An 18,620-nucleotide genomic window follows, 5' to 3' on the forward strand; every position below is an offset into this window, starting at 1 on the left:
CAACTTGTCCAAAATCTCCTTGAAGGCTTTCGGATGAACTGCTTTAGTTAAGATGTCTGCTAATTGGTCTTCCGAACGCACAAACGGGAACTCAATGGTGCCTGCCTCAAGGTTTTCTTTGATGAAGTGTCGGTCGACTTCTACATGTTTTGTTCTGTCGTGTTGCACTGGATTTTCTGAAATACTGATTGCTGCCTTGTTGTCGCAGAATAGTTGACTCGTCCGTGTAGGTGGGTAGCCAATTTCGGTTAACAACCTCCTCAACCACATGATCTCCATGAGTCCACTCTTGATTCCTCTAAACTCGGCTTCGGCACTAGAGAGGGCCACCACCTTTTATTTCTTGCTTCTCCACGTGACAAGGTTGCCTCCAACGAACGTGAAGTAGCCTCCTGTTGACTTTCTATCGACGGGATTACTTGCCCAATCTGCATCAGTGTATCCGTCGATTTCAAGTGTCTCTCTCTTAGCTAGGAATACTCCATAACCCACTGTTCCTTTTAGATACCGGACAATTCTCAAGGCTGCTTCCATGTGGTCAGCTTGTGGTCGATGCATAAACTGACTCACGATGCCCACTGCATATGTAATGTCTGGCCGAGTGTGGGATAAGTAGATAAGCTTTCCCACTAGCCGCTGATACCGTTCGCGGTCTGCAAGTGCGGTTCCTTCTTCCACTTTTAGACCGTGGTTCGGGTTCATGGGAGTTTCGGCTGGCTTGCATTCTAATAGGCCTGTTTCTGCCAACAAATCCAGGACATACTTCTTTTGCCTTAGAAATATTCCGTGTCTGGATCTCAACACTTCTATTCCAAGGAAGTACTTCAATGCTCCTAGATCCTTCATCTCGAATTCCTTGAATAGGTTCTCTCGCAGGTTTTGAATTTCTTCACTGTCATCGCCTGTGATGATCATGTCGTCCACGTAGATGATTAGACAAGTGATTTTGTCTCCTCTTCTCTTCGTGAAAAGTGTGTGATCTGACTGACTTTGTTTGAAACCCTGTTTGATCATTGCCTGACAAAACCTTCCGAACCAAACTCTTGGAGACTGCTTTAGCCCATACAAGGTTTTCCTTAGACGACATACTTGGCCTTTTCCAAAATCTGCTGAACATCCCGGTGGCACTTCCATATAGACTTCCTTATTTTTCTCCAGTTCTCCATGGAGAAAGGCGTTGGTGACGTCGAACTGGTGTAGGGGCCAGTCTCTGCATGCTGCTACAGCCAATAGTGCTCGGACGGTGTTGAGCTTCGCGACTGGAGAGAAGGTTTCTTCATAGTCTACTCCATACACTTGCGTGTATCCCTTCGCCACAAGTCTCGCCTTATACCTCTCGATTGAACCATCGGCTCTCCTTTTTATAGTGAATATCCATCGGCATCCGACTGGCTTCTTCCCTGTCGACAGTGTACACTTCTCCCATGTCTCATTCTTTATTAGTGCATCTATTTCTTTCTTCATGGCCTCTCTCCAATGTTTGTGTCTTGAGGCCTCTTCAAATGACTGTGGTATCTCCTCTTCTTCATATAGGGCAGCTTCAAACGCACGGGCCATTTCAGAAAGTTGTCCTTGAGCTATGTTCGCCACTGCATATCTGGCCTTTCTCCCTTTCCAGTCTGGAGAGTATCTCCGTGGCGGTACCCCTCGTGTACTTTTGGGTGGTAATTCATATGGTTGCCCTGTATCTTGGTCTCTACTATTGGTTTGCGTGTCATCTCCACCGTCCCTGTCATCACTAGTACTTTCTAACCATATATTATCCGGATCAGAATTGTTTACCTCTGGATTCAAAGACTGGGTTGGCGGTTGAGCAATGGCACCTAACTCCTCGTCCTGTTCAATGGGATTTGACTGTCCGGCGGTACCACTACTTTCCTCTGTTAGACCAACGTCTGTGACAGGGCTTGGCTTAGGCTCGTCTTCTCCCCCTGACTGGTTTCTCCCCTGGTAAGGCATAGGTGTAGGGAGCCAATTTAGTAGGTCACTAGTAGGATTATTTTCCGGTTGAATCTCCCCCTGACTACTAGATTGGCTATAGAAGTATTCTCCTTCCACAAAGTCACAATTCATTGTCGTGTGCATACGACTTGTAGCCGGATCATAGCACCTATAACCTTTTTGATTTTTTCCATACCCTAAGAAAACACATTTGAGGGCACAAGGTGAAAACTTAGTACGCTCATGTTTAGGAATATGGACGAAGACTGAGCAGCCGAAAACTCTAGGTTCAAGCGACAGTGAAGATGGTAATTCAAAATGTTTGGAGAAAGTATCTAGGGGAGTTTTGAATTGTAGGATTCCAGTAGGTAGGCGGTTCATGAGATAGACAGCGGTGGCTACGGCTTCTGGCCAGAAAGTTTTAGGTATTTTGGACTCGATTAAGAGGGCTCTGGTGACTTCAAGGATGTATCTATTTTTCCGTTCTGCTACTCCATTTTGTTCTGGAGTATACGCACAAGAAGTTTGGTGGACTAAACCCCTTTCTCGAAAAAAGTCTTGCATTCTCCCATTCACAAACTCTCCCCCATTATCTGACCTAAGGATTTGGATGTTCTGATTGTATTGGGTTTGGATAAGTGTATAGAAATCTGTGAATTTTTCCAAAACTTCGGACTTATTTTTCAAAAAATAAACCCACGTCATACGAGAATAATCATCCACAAACAACACAAAATAACGAAATCCTTGACCCCCAGTAACAGGCGCAGGGCCCCACACATCAGAGTGAATCAACGCAAAAGGTTTGTTCATTCTAGTATTATTCAACTTAAACGAGTGTCTATGGCTTTTGGCCAACAAACAAGTTTCACAATGAAAAGACTGCATAGAAGTAGTTAATTTAGGATAAAGTAGACGAAGATATCCTATAGATGGGTGTCCTAACCGACGATGCCAAAGCCAAGCCTGCCTGTCTGTCAGTCCGTGAGTCAGCATTGCAGTACTCTGTTGGACTATCTCATCCACATAGTACAGTCCGCATCGTTCAGTGCCACGCCCAACTATCGTCCCCGTCTTGATATCCTGCAGCATACAAAATTCCGGTTGCATCAGTAATTTGCAGTTTAGTTCCTTAGTCACATAGCTAATGGATAAGAGCTTATGTGATAATGACGGAACATAAAGGCAGTTAGACAGGCTTATAGTAGGAGAAATATTAATTGTTCCCGCCCCCCAGACTTGCGCTAAGTCTCCACTGGCAGTTTGGACATAGGTTTTTTCTGACTTTGAAATGGATAAAAAATCTGAGGCATCAAATGACATTGTGTCGGTAGCCCCGCAATCAAATATCCATTGGGTGTCTTTGGTATGTGATTGTGAGGTTGAAGAACATGCTAGGGGTTCAAAAGAATTTTTACACAGAGTAAATGGCTGAATTTGAGGAGTAATCTGCAATGTTTTGGCAGTTTTGGGGTCATTGTGTTTTGGGTAAAATTCGTGGGGCATTGTGAGGTTTAGGACAGATCTGGGGTGGTTTCTGGTATATTTGGGAGAAATGGGGTCGGTTTTGGGATTTTTGATTTTTCGTGGGTGGATTTTGGGATTGGGTATGAATCTGGGGTGGGATTTGTAGTATAGGGAAATTAGAGGGGTTGAATTTGGGATTTGTAAGAGTCTGGGTATTTGATTGAAGATCTCCCCCATTCTCGGAAACCCCAGCCGCCTCCCCTTCATTCTTCTTCACTTCTTTCCTGTTTCCCATCGCAAAGCTGCCGCCGCCGTCGATGCTCTTCGATGGATAGGCCCTTGTCGGAGAAGGCGTCGTCATTTCACGGGAGGGACGCTGAGGATGACAGGCTTCCGAGGCTGGAGGCTGGAGGTATGGCCGACATGCTTCCAAGGCTGAGGACGGTGCCGGGCTTGCTGGCCGGCAGAAGAGGCGGCAGGAGTCCGGCAGCTCCACCGAGGACGGTGGATAGGCGCTGTCCGTCGGTGCGTTGGCCCTGCACCTCCTCTGCTTCTTCCTCCTTTTCCACCGCAAAGCCGCCGACGCTCCTTCACCCTCTAAGAGCTCTAGCGTCGGCGCCGCCGGCCGCTGACTGAATACTCCGAGACGTCGATTGGAAGGAGAACCGTTAAAGTCTGGGTAAGTCGGTTGCTTATAACCAGCAAAACCAGATTCAGGAATGTGTTGACATGCTTGTTGCCTCCTCTGTTCATGTAACTGAAGAAACTCTTCCCACATATTCGCATGTTCACTCTTTAGTGTAGCTACTTTTCTCATGAAATTATCCCTCATCTCTGTAACAGCCTCACGATGCTTGAAATTTTCATCATCTTCTTCTTTGTCCCGAAGTTTAGCAGATTCGCCGCTGATTTTCTTCGGAGTAGTGGCAGATTCGCCGCTGGTTTTCTTCGGGTGGTAGGATTTTTGGTTTTGATTTGTGTTGGCTTTGTACAAATCAATTAAATTTGAGATAGACTCGATCAATAGCTCGAGAGTGTGTATTTGATTGACCTCCATTTGAGGCTTTTTGTTGATTTCCTGCTCTGATACCATCTTAACGATGGTAATCGAGAGAGGTGATACTCATATTGACGAAAGAAAGATATAGGATGTTTGAGAGTAGAAGATGTAGTGTATTGCTTGATGATTTGAATAATGTACGACCTCTACATTATATAGGATAGAATCATTCCTATCTATGGTAAAGCTGTAAATGTAATCAATCTATTTTCGGATTTTATACAATTGAATCAATCCTAGCAATCAATTAATTATTCTCCTCAATCTTCTCTCTTGGTGTGAATATTCTATGGGATCCGTTTTGACCGAAGCTACTCTTCTCTATATCAAGCCTCTCCTACCCTAAAGGTGCCCACGGTTTCTGAATCAGCAGTTACAGTTTTGGAAATTGCCGAACTACTGAGGGTGTTTTGCGGTTACGGTTCCAAAACCATCAGTTTCGGTTTCAGTTCTGAACCGGTAGTTTTTATGGTTCCAAACCACCGGTTCCGGCTTTGTTCCACGGTTTTCCAGCGGTTTTCACAGTTTCGCTTTGAAACCGCTCGGAACTGGCCGTTCCGGTATGGTTTCGGTTTGAGTAAATTCTCACGGTTCTAGTTAAGAACTGTAAGCACCGGTTAAGGTTTCGCGGTTAACCACCGGGACCGTAAACCTTGGGCACCTCGATGACCTACTTCTTTGGGCAGTCCCCCTCCTCCTCCTCCAGCTCTCGATTCCATGCCGAAGGTGGAGGTAATGGAACAGAAGGCAAGAAATTCACTCTTCCGCCGTCGTGGGGAAGATTCTTTTTTTTCTATGGATTCCACCGGAACAACTTCTATAATTCAAAGGTAATACATTTAAGAGATACCGAGAAACTTGCAATTCTTGAAAAGTTTTTCCGATGTGATAAGAACTTAATCTTGGCCCTCACTGTTACACTGCACATCAAGATGATATTTAAGTGATACTCCGTAAGCTCATAGTCTCCATATTGAATATATATGATCCTTCTGATTGTCGAACCGTAGAATTTATATTGAAAGCGAAGTCGAAGAAGCATATGATTACGACGGGTAATAGGAGCTTCTTCAAGTACAAAGGATTGGAGATACCCGACGTCTCCGCGCTTGAAATTCAAAAGAGTTTTTTTTTTCAAGCTTGAAGCCATCTAATGTTTTGTGTTGAATCTTGTGTTGCTGCCCTCACTAAGGGTGAGATGATGGAGTGCGACTTTCTCCCATCTTATTTCAAGGCACATAATGTGACTGATATTCCACGACAAAATTCTTCAAGTCTTGAAGGTTAAAGTCATTTACCGCGACTTCATTCGTGTTTTCCATATCAAGCTGGTGGCCAAAATGGCGGCCTGTAATTACACATTTGCATATGTGCAACGATCCAAAAAGAATGCATTTGGCGATAAGATAACTATATTGGAGTACTTTTCTAGAAAAGAAAATTGGAGCGGATGTGAATCAAGTGAGTTAAGCTCATAATTAGTTTGTGCTCTTATCTGGTTGACCCGTTAAAACTTTAGTAATTTCGAATTAAGTTCGTGTTGGGTTGAATTTGATTCGGGTAACCCATTAAATTCTATTATCTATGTTTGTGTAAATCAAATTTAAATCGTGTAAATCTGGTTTATATCGAGTAAGTCATGTTTAAAGACAAGTATAATCATGTAAATCAAGTCTAATCGTGTAATATCATATTTTAATCGTGTAATATCATGTTATGTTTTAATCATTAAATATTTATACTATACCATGCCAACATTGATTTCTCTAATGGCAACCAATGCTCTATCCGCGCATGTTCCTCATAGACCTCGCCAGACAGATCATAAACTTCGAAATAAAACAAGTTTTGATGCATCCAAAGAGCCTATCGAGGACTTGACGGTTGTATCTGAGAAAGGCTGGGTCGGTAAAACCTGGCTCAATGTCCCACACCTCACCCTTTAATTGAAGTTATTTAAAGATATACTCCCCCGTTCCATGTTAATAGAGTCATTTTACTATTTTGAGAACTGAAACCCTAAAAACCCTAAACCCAACCGTAACCGCTAATTCCGGAATCGTGGGCACCTCTAGAGTAGGAGAGGCTTGAAATAGAGAAGAGTAGCTTCTCCCGCGGCGACGATGGAGTGAATTCCTTGTCATCATTTTTTTCATGGCCACTACCTCCACTTTCTTTTTTGCCGTCTTTCTCCATTTCGAAATTGAAAGTGGATAGCTAGAAGAGATAATATATAAAAAAAATAGCAATAAATGCAAAACCGCATGGAATGAAAAAGAAGAGTTGAGTATCTTACGCGAGAAAGAATAGAGGTGGATTGGTACGGTATACCGTACTTAGAACGTCATACCGTATACTCGTACAGAAAATTGCGGTATGACAAATATCATACCAATACCATACCGAATTTTTGGTATACCGCATTGTGGTACACCGAAAATTCGGTATGATTAATTTTCTATACCGTTACCTTACCATTGTTTTGGCATACCGCACTTTTACGGCATACCGTAATAACATTATGTAAAAAAATCTATTCTCTACACAAAATATTTAAGTATGATTTTCAGAGATTTTTTTCTTTTTAATTCTATTTTATATATTAATATATTAAATATAATATGCTCTCTCTGTCCCATAAAAATATAGGCGGATGATATGGCACGGAAATTAAGATAAATTTAGTAAAGCAAGAGAGATGAGGTGAATGGTACGGTAAAGTAAGAGAGAGGAGGAGAATGGTAGTTAAAGTAGTGTTAGTGGATAATGGGACCTATATTATTAAATTGATATAGCTTTCTAAAAATGGAATGCACATATTTTTTTGGGACGACCGAAAATGAAAAGTGCACATATTTTTATGGGACGAAGGGAGTAATATTTTAACATATACCAAATTTTCAATATGCACTAAGGATTCGGTATACCGTGGCATAAAAAAATTGATACCGTTAACATACCAAAAGATTTCGGTATACCAAAAAAAAAACTAGTATTTTTGGTATTTTTCCAATACGGTAAGTGCGGTATTTCAATATTTTTCCCCACCCCTAAAAATAACTGGTTTTATTTTTATTGCAAATAGTTTTTTAAAACTCGATTAAAGATGAACTTAAAAATATTAATTAATATAAAAGTTTTAGATAAATTTAATTAGAGTTCTATTAATATCATAGTGGATATAATTGAAATATACTCCAAATTAGTAGTTGTGGGTCTTATCTGGGTTGGTCACGGCTTGTGCCTGGGTTTGGCCTTGGTAGAGCTGGATTTCGAGTGGGCCTATGCTCGAGTTTGGAAATGGGCCAATTCAATGGCTCAGCTGATGTCCACTTTGTTTCACTGAAAATGGGCCATAACGAGTTTGTGTCTTGCTATTCATTCATTCTTCACTCGAGAAAATGTACATTTTCTAAATGGATTATGAATATTGTTAATGAAGAATTACACCTATTTTATTTGGTTGGAAATTTTTTTCAAAAATAAAAGTCAACTATTTTTCGTGGACAGTACAAAATGAGAAAATAATATTATTAATTAATTGCGGATAAAGGGTATAGATTATAATATGTAGGAGTAGCATGGTAAATTTGTGTGCAATGTAAAGATACATATGTTGTAGTTAGACATATGTGTTTGGATTTGACTATGATTATGGATGGTGTATAGATATTGATCTGTTTAGCAGTCTATCCAAAAGAAAAATCCCTAAGCCATCCACAACGCTGTTCCTATACCGTTCCTTAAACCACTATTTGAGGGCCCCACTGTACTTTTTTACTCCATTCCTTAACCAAGGAACGGAACCTGCAACCCTCCGTTCCTTAACCGTTCCTTAACCGTTCATTAACTGTTCCTTAAATTACCATTCATTCAATTTCATTTTTTTTATTTCCAACCCAATTCAATTTAAATAAACACACTTTATTAAAAAACAAACACACTTTATTAAAAAACACACAACATTAAAAAAAATTTAAACTTTTAGAAAAATAAAAAGCACACAATTAAAATCCTAAAATAATAAAAAGCACACAATTAAAATCCTAAAAAAATAAAAGTACACAATTTTAATAATTTCATCCGCCAAAATTTACCCAAATGTGCTCAATTAGATCATGTTGGAGTTGGGTATGGGCACTAGAGTCGCGTGTCCTTGCACGAATAGATAACCGTTCTTGTATAGACGGATGCGCTCCACTTCGAGGCGGACTACTTGCGGTTGAGCTTCCGGGGGATTCGTCGTCGAACCAATTTCCCGCCTCGGGTCCTTCGTCTTGGACAATCATGTTGTGCAAGATTATGCACGTTTACATGATGTCGACCATGTTTTCCATGAACCACGTACGAGACGGGGCTTTGATGATGTTGAAGCGCGCTTGGAGAACCCCGAACGCCCTCTCCACATCCTTGCGAGCAGCCTCCTGCTTCTGCGCAAAAAGAGCCTGCTTTGGGTTCGCAGACCCAATGCACGTCTTCACGAAGGTAGGCCACTTCGGGTAGATGCCATCGGCGAGATAGTACCCCATTTTATAAAGCCGGTTGTTGGCGACGAAGTTGATGGCCGGCTCTTTACCATCCAAAACTTCAGTCAAGAGGTCGGACTGGTGGAGCACGTTTACGTCGTTGTTCGACCTGGGGACCCCGAAGTACGTGTGCCAGATCCAAAGGCGGTAGTCGGCAACGGCCTCAAGTATAACGGTTGGGTGGGTGCCTTTGTGGCCGCTCGTGTAGGACCCCTTCCACGCCACCGGGCAATTCTTCCATTGCCAGTGCATGCAATCGACGCTGACGAGCATCCCGGGGAATCCATGCTCTGTTTCGTGAAGGTCGAGCAGGAACTGACAATCGGTCGTGCTTGGCCTCCGGAGAAATTCGTCGGTGAAGGCTGCTCGGACGCATTTGCAGAATTTGAGCAAGCACATTCGCCCAGTGCTGTCTCCGATGTGGAGGTATTCGTCGAACATGTCGGCCGTTTGTCCAGTCGCAAGCTGGCGGATTGCTGCAGTACATTTCTGCAGCGTCTTGTGGCTGGGACAGCCGACCGCGTCGTACCCTTCCTGAAAGAACTCTTCCCGGGCTGCCAAAGTATTCACGATGTGGAGAAATAAAGGTTTCCCCATGCGGAAACGGCGACGGAAGTACCTATCTCCCCAAACCGGGTTATCGCAGAAGTAGTCGCGTACTAACCTTGCAGCGGCTTCCTCCCGGTTACGCTGGATGTACGTACGGGAGCGTCGTTGGGGCGGGGCGGCGCGGCTTCTTCGGCCTCCCGTCGTCGATCTTCTTCAAGTGATTGTTGCAATATTTGACGCATTTGTTCAAAAGGATCCATTAGTTTGATTAAATTTGGGAGAAGGAAAGCAGAGTTGATTTGAGATGAAAATTGGGGTGGAAATAGAGAGGAATAGATGTGTGTTTGTGATTGAAATGAGTATGAAATAGGAGTATTTATAGAGTAAATAAATAAAAAATAAAAAAAAACAAAACGGATATAAAAAAAACGGTCACATTACCATTGCAAAAAAAAAAATTTATTAAATTTGAATTTTTTTTAAAAAAATTGAATTATTGCGTCACCGGGACGAAGCCCACTCGCGGGGCAGCGAGTGGGCTTCACGCGTCGAATGGGAGGCCGCCACGTCGCCGAGGCGACGTGGCGGAACGTTTCGTTCCGCGTTCCTCCGGAACGGAACGCGGCACGGCATAGGAACGGCATGAGCACGGAATGGCGACGGAACGAAGCCCGCAACGCATGCCGCCGCGGAACCGTTCCGCCGGAACGGCATAGGAACCGCAACGGCACAGCGTTGCGGGTGCCCTTAGGGCTAGGGCTAGGGCTAGGGCTCGGGTGGTAGGATTTTCATGACTTCGTAGATATTGGGCTTTTCCAAGTTCATGGACAATCCTATAGGATGTTTGGTACAGCCAATAAAAATTATGCAGCCCATTATGTCGCGTTTGGTTGAGTCCACAAAACCTTGAAAACGTAGATCAAATGACTAAACCACCCTTGCCTACGATTTCTCATACCTGCGAAAATGGCGGTAAAGGCAAATCGACTTCCCGTCGCAATGAAAATTGTGTGTGCTCCTGAGGTTTAAAAAATGATACTCTCTCCGTCTCCAAAGAGTATAAACTTCAGATTCGTCACGGATTTTAATATATTGTTGATAAAGTAAAAGAGATAGAGAATTTTTTAAATATTGCAGCCTTTACATGAGCAAACTTTTGCTATTACAAAAGAACAACAAACTAGAAGGTCAATAAAACGAAGTAAGTACAATAAAAGAACAAGATGCAAACTATAGTCTTCTTCAAGTCGAGTCGAGGTATCCCTCTCTCCGCAAGACGAGATACGCCCCGGCTAGTGCTCACGGATTGGCGCAACATCCTCAAAGATGAAACGACTTTCCTCCTACCGAGTTGAAGCACCTCAAACTCGTAGGCTCCGGCGAACTTGAATTGGAGGCGAGAACCGAGCAATGCAATGCTCCTAATGTGAACTAGAATGCTTGAGCTAGAGAGAAGAGAGAATGATTTGTTGGTGTGTCCTTCCACTCTAAGATCAAGCCTATTTATAGGCTAGAGAAAGCACTGGAAAGGTCTTGCAATCAAATTATCTCTTTATGTATTTAGGGTTACCTAAGATGAAAGGCCATAGGTCTTGGCCACATCAAAGGTCTCCCACATTTTCCACATGTTTCCAACATGAAAATTGTGTTTGTGTTTCTGAGGTTTAAAAAATGATACTCTCTCCGTCTCCAAAGAGTATGAACTTTAGATTCAACTTGGGTTTTAATATATTATTGGTAAAGTAAAAGAGAGGATTTTTTAAATATTGTCAGTGAATAATGAGTCTCGCCTTATTAAAAAAAGTTTATAAAATTGGAATCTTCATACTCTTTGGAAATGGACGGAAAAAAAATTAGTGCATATACTTCATGATATTACTACTAATTATTTTGACATCGTGATTTGTTTTAACTAGCACGATGGTGGCCAGTTGTGGTAGCAGATTTCAACCGCGATCAAAATAAACACTTAATTTTCCGACTCGTTAAATTAACGCGTCACAGTTATTCTAATTACTAGTGAAGTGAGAAAATGAACAAAAATTTTAGTCCATATATAAATGAGTCGTGTAAGGGTGTCCACTATAAGGTGGACACGCCCAATAGCCCCGCCCCAGTTTTTGTCTATAGCCCCAGTTTTGTTGTCCATAGCCCCAAAATTCTATTTCCGCCACTATAGTGGACACCTCCAATAGCCCCAAAATTTTATAAATAAAATAATCGCATTATAAATAAATAGAAAACTAGGTAATTATTAGGGTCGAATATTCGTTGTATTTCAAACCGGTAAAATGTTACAACGAATATGTAAAATAAAATACAACTAAAAATTCCGCCACCGCCTACTCGGTGTCGGAGTCGGCTTCCTCGTCGTCGTCTTCTTCTCCTTCTCCTCCTTCTCCTCCTTCTCTCTCGCTGCTGCCGCCGCGGTTTCCCCAGGAGCATTATCAACAGACCCCAGTCGACTCTCAATCCGAGTGATGAGCCGCTTGTAGACGTTCCTGAGGTACGGGTCAGTTTCCCCTGCGTATTTGCTGCATACGTCTTGCAGTTGTTGCATCAACTGCACGTCTATGGTATTGGCCAATACCTCGTGGGGTTGCACCGTGGGCAGTGGGATTGGGGCAGACTGGGGGAAGCGCGATCCGGACGCGGCCGCCGATATGTGGGAGGCACTTCTACCCCTCTGGCGATGCGGATAGAGGCTTGTTGTCCGGGGGCCGTCGTCGCCTTATGTGAGTCGCGGCTGGCTCTTCTACTTGCTCGTCGGACTGCTCGAACTCGTGCGAGCCGCTCCCACTGCTGTATTGCCCGGCAAGGTTGTGCCTTGTGCGCTTCGGGCCAGGAGCTGTGCCCACCTCTTGCGCGACGATCGACCTGAATTTCGGACAATCCGCGAGGACAAGATACTCCTCCCACAAGGTGAACTTCGGCTGGCCCGTCTTGCGGTATTGGCCCTCCGACAGGGTCTTCACATCAGCTGCGCTTCGGCCACTCTCGGCGTGGCGAAGGTTGTTCTCGTAGATGGACGCGAACAGCTTGGTAGCCCGCAGAATCCTACCGACCTTTTTTCGGATCTGTTCTGGGTCGCGCTTCTCAGCGCCGTCGGGCTTGAATTCCTCGTATGCCCCACTGACGCGCCTCCAAAAGCTCCCCGAATCCTGATCGGTGCCCACCACGGGGTCCGAAGTGATAGAATCCCACGCCTTCGCCACGGCAATGCTCTCGGCTTTGGTGTATGGCTTGCCGCGACTGGACCCCTCGCCACGGCTAACGCGGCGTCACTGGCCGAGCTACTCGCAATGCCGGCCCAGCTGCCCGAGCGTCCACGACTGCCGCCGGTGCCACGACTGCCGCCTCCGCCCCTACCGCCACCAGGGCCCCGACTGCCGCTACCTCCTCGGGTCGGAACGGGCGTTTCCACCCGCGCGGCCGGCGTGTCTGGGATGCCGCCAGAACTGAGCAGACCCATCATAGTATCAAATGCGTCTTGATCTGCTTCGGTGATCGGAGATTGGCTGGCTTGGAAAGGGGAACCCGGCCGCGGCTGGTGAAGCGCGTCTAGGTTGGGTCTGTAATCCCCAAATGCGGAACGACTCAGATTCCGCTGTAAAGGAGGCGGCGTTGGAGAAGACCTCCACGGCTGAGATGGAGGAAGGGGTGGACTCGATGCCCACGGTGGGGGAGATTGATTCCAATTCCAATACTGGGACGGAGTCCCGCCATATCCGGCAAAACCCGACGGCTGTGATGGATTGGTGTCATATCCCGATTCCTCAGAGTCAGGTGAGTCGTCGTTTCCTCGATTCATTTTTTTAGAGAGTAGTTGTGTGGATAGTGAGTGGATGGATTTTGTGAAAATGGTGAAAAATAAGCAGAGGGGGTGTGGTATTTATAGAGGGGATGGTGGAAAAACGTCAAATTTCTCGTTGCCGGTGAAATCGCCGCGACGGTTCAATGCACTATAGCCGCCGCGCCTATAGGCGCGGCTATACACCCCTCGGCGCGACATCGCCCCGCACACGGCGATCGCGCGTCGCCGCGTCTCCCACCCCTCGCCGCGTCCAGCCCGCGGCTATCTACCTTCTCCACTATAATCCGCCGCGCCGCGCGGCTACCGCCGTGCCTAACCATAGTGGATGCTCTTAAGTTGTAACGTCGAATTTGCTAGAATGTCGAAAATTTAAAGTTTAATTCGCACATTTCTTGAATTTACACGTGGCTAATGCATGGTGTAGAAATTTTGGTCAAACGTGGCTTGTAATTATTGGGGCTTTGCACCACACGCAATCTAAAAACATAAACAAACCATAGGAATTATTACTATTAATAATTACTACAAACCATAGGAATAAACAAACCGTAGTATGATTCTTATACTACTCCCTCCGTTCCACGGTAGTTGAGTCATTTCATTTTCTGCACCCATTTTAGAAAAATGATAATAAATAGTTAGAGTTGAGAAAAAGTAAAGTAAGAAAGAGAATAATGTAGATAAGACTCTTATCTACCTCATTCTATCACTTACTTTACTCTCTCTCCATTTTAACTATTTATTATTATTTTTTTAAAACGAGTGCAGAAAATGAAATGACTCAACTACCGCGGAACGGAGGGAGTACTACAAAACTACAAATTAACTATGAGCTTCATATTTTTATACTACGACTAATAAGATCAATAACTTTTTTTTTAAATATTAGACTAGAACTACATATAATATAAAATCCAAGCCTCTCAAGTGGTTGAGGAGGGAGGCAAGGATACCGCGCCATCTAGAGGTTACGAGTTCGACCCCTGGGAGGCCCATCTTGGGGATTAATTTCTCCTGGGGGGTCTTGAGTCCTGGACCCAAGTGCTTGGGGAAAGGAGGTTGGCTGACTCGTTCCTTCCCATTCCGACAATGAAGCGCTTCTCGGTGGTAAGACGATTCACCTCCGACCTTTAGGCCGGGGGTCCGGGGGTCCCCCATTCCGACAATGAAGCGCTTCTCGGTGGTAAGACGATTCACCTCCGACCTTTAGGCCGGGGGTCCGGGGGTCCGAGTCATTCCGACAATGAAGCGCTTCTCGGTGGTAAGACGATTCACCTCCGACCTTTAGACCGGGGGTCCGAGTCACTTCGGGGGTAGATGGGATTCACCTCCGACCTTTAGGCCGGGGGTCCCCCATTCCGACAATGAAGCGCTTCTCGGTGGTAAGACGATTCACCTCCGACCTTTAGGCCGGGGGTCCGGGGGTCCGAGTCATTCCGACAATGAAGCGCTTCTCGGTGGTAAGACGATTCACCTCCGACCTTTAGGCCGGGGGTCCGGGGGTCCGAGTCACTTTGGGGGTAGATGGGGAACCGTCGTCGATCCTCCTTTTTTTTATAATCTGAATCCAAAGATGATAAAATAATAACAAAAAATTATGTTGACACTGTGTAAAAAAATTTAGAATTTATACCATTTATGAGTTTGCATTTTATCATTAATCTATTTTCTCATTTATGTATACATTTTATGCAAACATGATTCATACTTTCATAGTAACACGAAATTAATTATGGAATTATCAACAAACCTACAATTAATAAGTCTAAAATCTCCATTTGTAGCCGGAAAAATCCCCCTTTCGCAGTCCCTCCCCGCCGTCCGGCAGCCCCTTCTCCGCCCCATCACCGCCACACTCCTCCACACGCCTCTCTTCAGAAAAAACCCATGTCGAATTTCCTCCAAATCAGCCTCAATTGCCACCCCCACCGCCGCTCTTCAACAAGGAGACCGCGAAGATATCGAATCCCTATTCTCCGATCACAGCTCGGCTCAATCAATCAAAATTACAACGGCGGCAACAAAATTCTCACCGGGGCCTCTTCCATTTCATCAGGCGTAAGGCTAGAAAACGTCAGCAAGAGCTATAAAGGCGTGACAGTGTTGAAAGACATTAACTGGGAAGTGAAAAGGCTGGAAAAGGTAGGACTTGTCGGCGTTAATGGCGCGGGGAAAACGACCCAGTTGAGGATTATATCTGGTTTGGAAGAACCCGATTCTGGGACTGTGATCAAAGCCAAGGAGAACATGAAAGTTGCCTTCTTGAGCCAAGAATTTGAGGTTTTGGGTAGTAGGACTGTGAGGGAAGAGTTTTTGAGCGCGTTTGAGGAGGAAATGGAGGTCTTTGGGAAGCTGGAGAAGGTGCAGAAGGCGTTAGAGAGGTCTGTGGATGATATGGAGCTGATGGGGAGACTGTTGGATGAGTTTGATTTGCTGCAGTGCAGGGCTCAAGCTGTGGATTTGGATGAGGTTCATGTCAAGATCAGTAAGCTGATGCCTGCGCTCGGATTTGCACCTGAGGATGCGGATAAGCACCTAGGATCGTTCAGTGGAGGGTGGCAGATGAGGATGTCACTTGGCAAGATATTGCTGCAGGTATCATCAGCCATGTGAGGATTAGATTTTAACTATGTTTGAATTAGTTTTGAGTTCATAGTGCTGCTTGTTATAGTTGAGACATGTAAGCACATTGCATTTGACCAATGCAAATAAGTTTGAATCAGTTTTGAGTTAGTTGTGTGGTTGTAATGGTTAAGGCGTGTGATCATACTGCGTTTGACACACAACAATATGTAGCTCTTGGTGTTTTTGTTGTTGTTAATAGTCTGTGAGATTATTTGCAGGATCCTGACCTGTTGCTCTTGGATGAACCTACAAATCACCTTATCTTGATACGATTCAGTGGCTCGAGGGTTACCTGAAGAGGCAAGATGTGCCAATGGTGATCATATCCCATGATAGGGCTTTCCTTGATCAGTTGTGTACTAAAATTGTTGAAACGGACATGGGTGTTTCGAGAACATATATGGGAAATTACTCGGATTATGTTATTGCAAAGGCGGCATGGGTTGAAGCTCAGTTTAGTGCATGGGAGAAACAGCTTAAGGAGATTGGACACACTAGAGAGCTCATTAACTGGTTGAGTGCAGGAGCTAATGCTGGCCGTGCTTCTACTGCTGAAAAGGTCTGTATTAAATCTATTGTTCAATTGTATCTGATCTTAAGTACTCAATACTTCTCGATTTTCTGACCTCCCCCACATTTTTCAACTTTAAGGACATGTAATTCGCATTTTTATGATTCCCTTCTCATTATGTTCTTGAGAAAATCTTCTTGTCTTTTAAATTGTGGTGGCAACAGAAGCTCGAAAAACTCAAGGATGAGGATCAAGTTGAGAAACCTTTTATTCGAAAGCAGATCAGAATTAGGTTCCCAGAGCGAGGAAGAAGTGGCTGAACTGTTGTGACAATGAAAAACCTCGATTTTAGCTTTGAGGATAAGGTAACCGACTTGTAAGACATATAGAGATCTTGTTCCTTTAAATTCAGGACTTATTTCAGTGCTTCGAAATTCAGCGTCTTTACATATCAGTCATGAGTTCATTCAGTATATAGTTTGTCATATGAATTGAATCTGTTCCAAATCGAAGAACTAGAGTTTACATTCTGTGAGGCATTGGATAGATTCATGCTACTACTTAAGGTGTATGCAAGTTCTATTTATATGGAGTTAATGAAAAAAACTGTCCCTACTAGCAGTGTTTTCTGTTTATGGTTAAAGATAGAAAGGAAGGGATATATTCATTACTACCAGCCATCAGTTCTTTGCTCCATTCATGTAACTACTGTTTTCCAGGTTCTGTTTAAGAATGCGAATTTGACAGTCGAAAGGGGAGAGAAACTTGCAATTCTTGGTCCCAACGGGTGTGGAAAAAGTACGTTGCTGAAACTGATTATGGGGATGGTAAAGCCAGACAGAGGTGAAGTTTTGCTTGGGGAGCATAATGTCTTACCAAACTATTTTGAGCAAAAACAGGAATGTTTTTGCTATTATCCATGTCTTTGTAAAAAATGGGTATTTTTTGTATGCTTTCACTTCTTCTATGTGGTTTAAGATGCCCTATCCCTTTTGCAGGCGCGGAGGCACTTGATCTGGACAAGACAGTGATAGAAACTGTCGCTGAAATTGCGGAAGATTGGAGACTCGACGACATTAAGGGTCTCCTAGGACGCTGCAACTTCAAGGCGGATATGCTTGACCGGAAGGTTTCCTTTCTCAGTGGTGGTGAGAAGGTATACATCCATTTCTCTGGTAATTGTCCGTTGCAATACGCTGTTGGAGCTTAATTTGGATTTCATTCGACATGCCCGACTTGCATTTTGCAAGTTCATGGTCACACCTTCAACACTTCTAGTTTTGGATGAACCTACCAATCATTTGGACATACCCACAAAAGAGATGCTTGAGGTTTGCTTTCTAAGCCCCCATACGTATCACTTTTTTGGATGGATGGAGTATTTCCGATTACATTCATGATACTCTTTCTTGATTTGGTATATTTACTTATCAGGAGGCGATTAATGAGTACCGAGGGACTGTCATCACTGTTTCACACGACAGATATTTCATTCGGCAAATTGTTAATCGAGTATTGGAAATAAAAGATGGGATGATACAGGACTATGCAGGAGACTACAATGTAACTCAAAGTCCACGCTTCTTTGTTGATGGATTATATGAAACTGTCTTCCTCTAATACGATTTTTCAGAATATTGACACACTCTGGTTATTTGTTTTGATGCTCGTAGTATTACCTGGAGAAGAACCTTGAAGCAAGAGAAAGGGAGCTCGAACGGGAGGCTGAGTTAGAGGAGAAGTCTCCAAAAGCTAATTCCAAATCCAAGATGACAAAGGTATGTATGAAGCTGGAGATTGTAGGTCATTTGTTAAGTAACCTCACAGTGTGTGTGGGCTATTGTTTTACGAGCAGGCGAAGAGGGAAGCTAGGAAGAAGCAGAAGATGCAGGCGTTTCAAGCTGCTAAGCAGAAATCCAAAGGACATAAAAATGCTAAAAGATGGAAATGAAAGAGAGTCATATACATTAGAGTTGCAGGGAATGATAGATCAGTTAGTTAGTATATGTTGTTCATTTGTAAATTACAGAGATAGGTAACTTGTATCATTAAGAACATTCTTATGAAATTTCTTATTTTGGGACAAGAAAGACAACTGTAGTTCTCTGCAGTTAACTTCTCAAAGTC

At 43.8% G+C, this 18,620-nt stretch overlaps 1 pseudogene; it reads left to right on the forward strand.

The window, feature by feature from the left end:
• Window positions 1–15,089: 15,089 nt before the first annotated feature.
• LOC121790252 lies at window positions 15,090–18,617 on the forward strand (annotated as a pseudogene).
• Window positions 18,618–18,620: the final 3 nt, after the last annotated feature.

This window comes from Salvia splendens, unplaced genomic scaffold, assembly GCF_004379255.2.
Source record: "Salvia splendens isolate huo1 unplaced genomic scaffold, SspV2 ctg455, whole genome shotgun sequence".
NCBI classification, from domain to species: domain Eukaryota; kingdom Viridiplantae; phylum Streptophyta; class Magnoliopsida; order Lamiales; family Lamiaceae; genus Salvia; species Salvia splendens.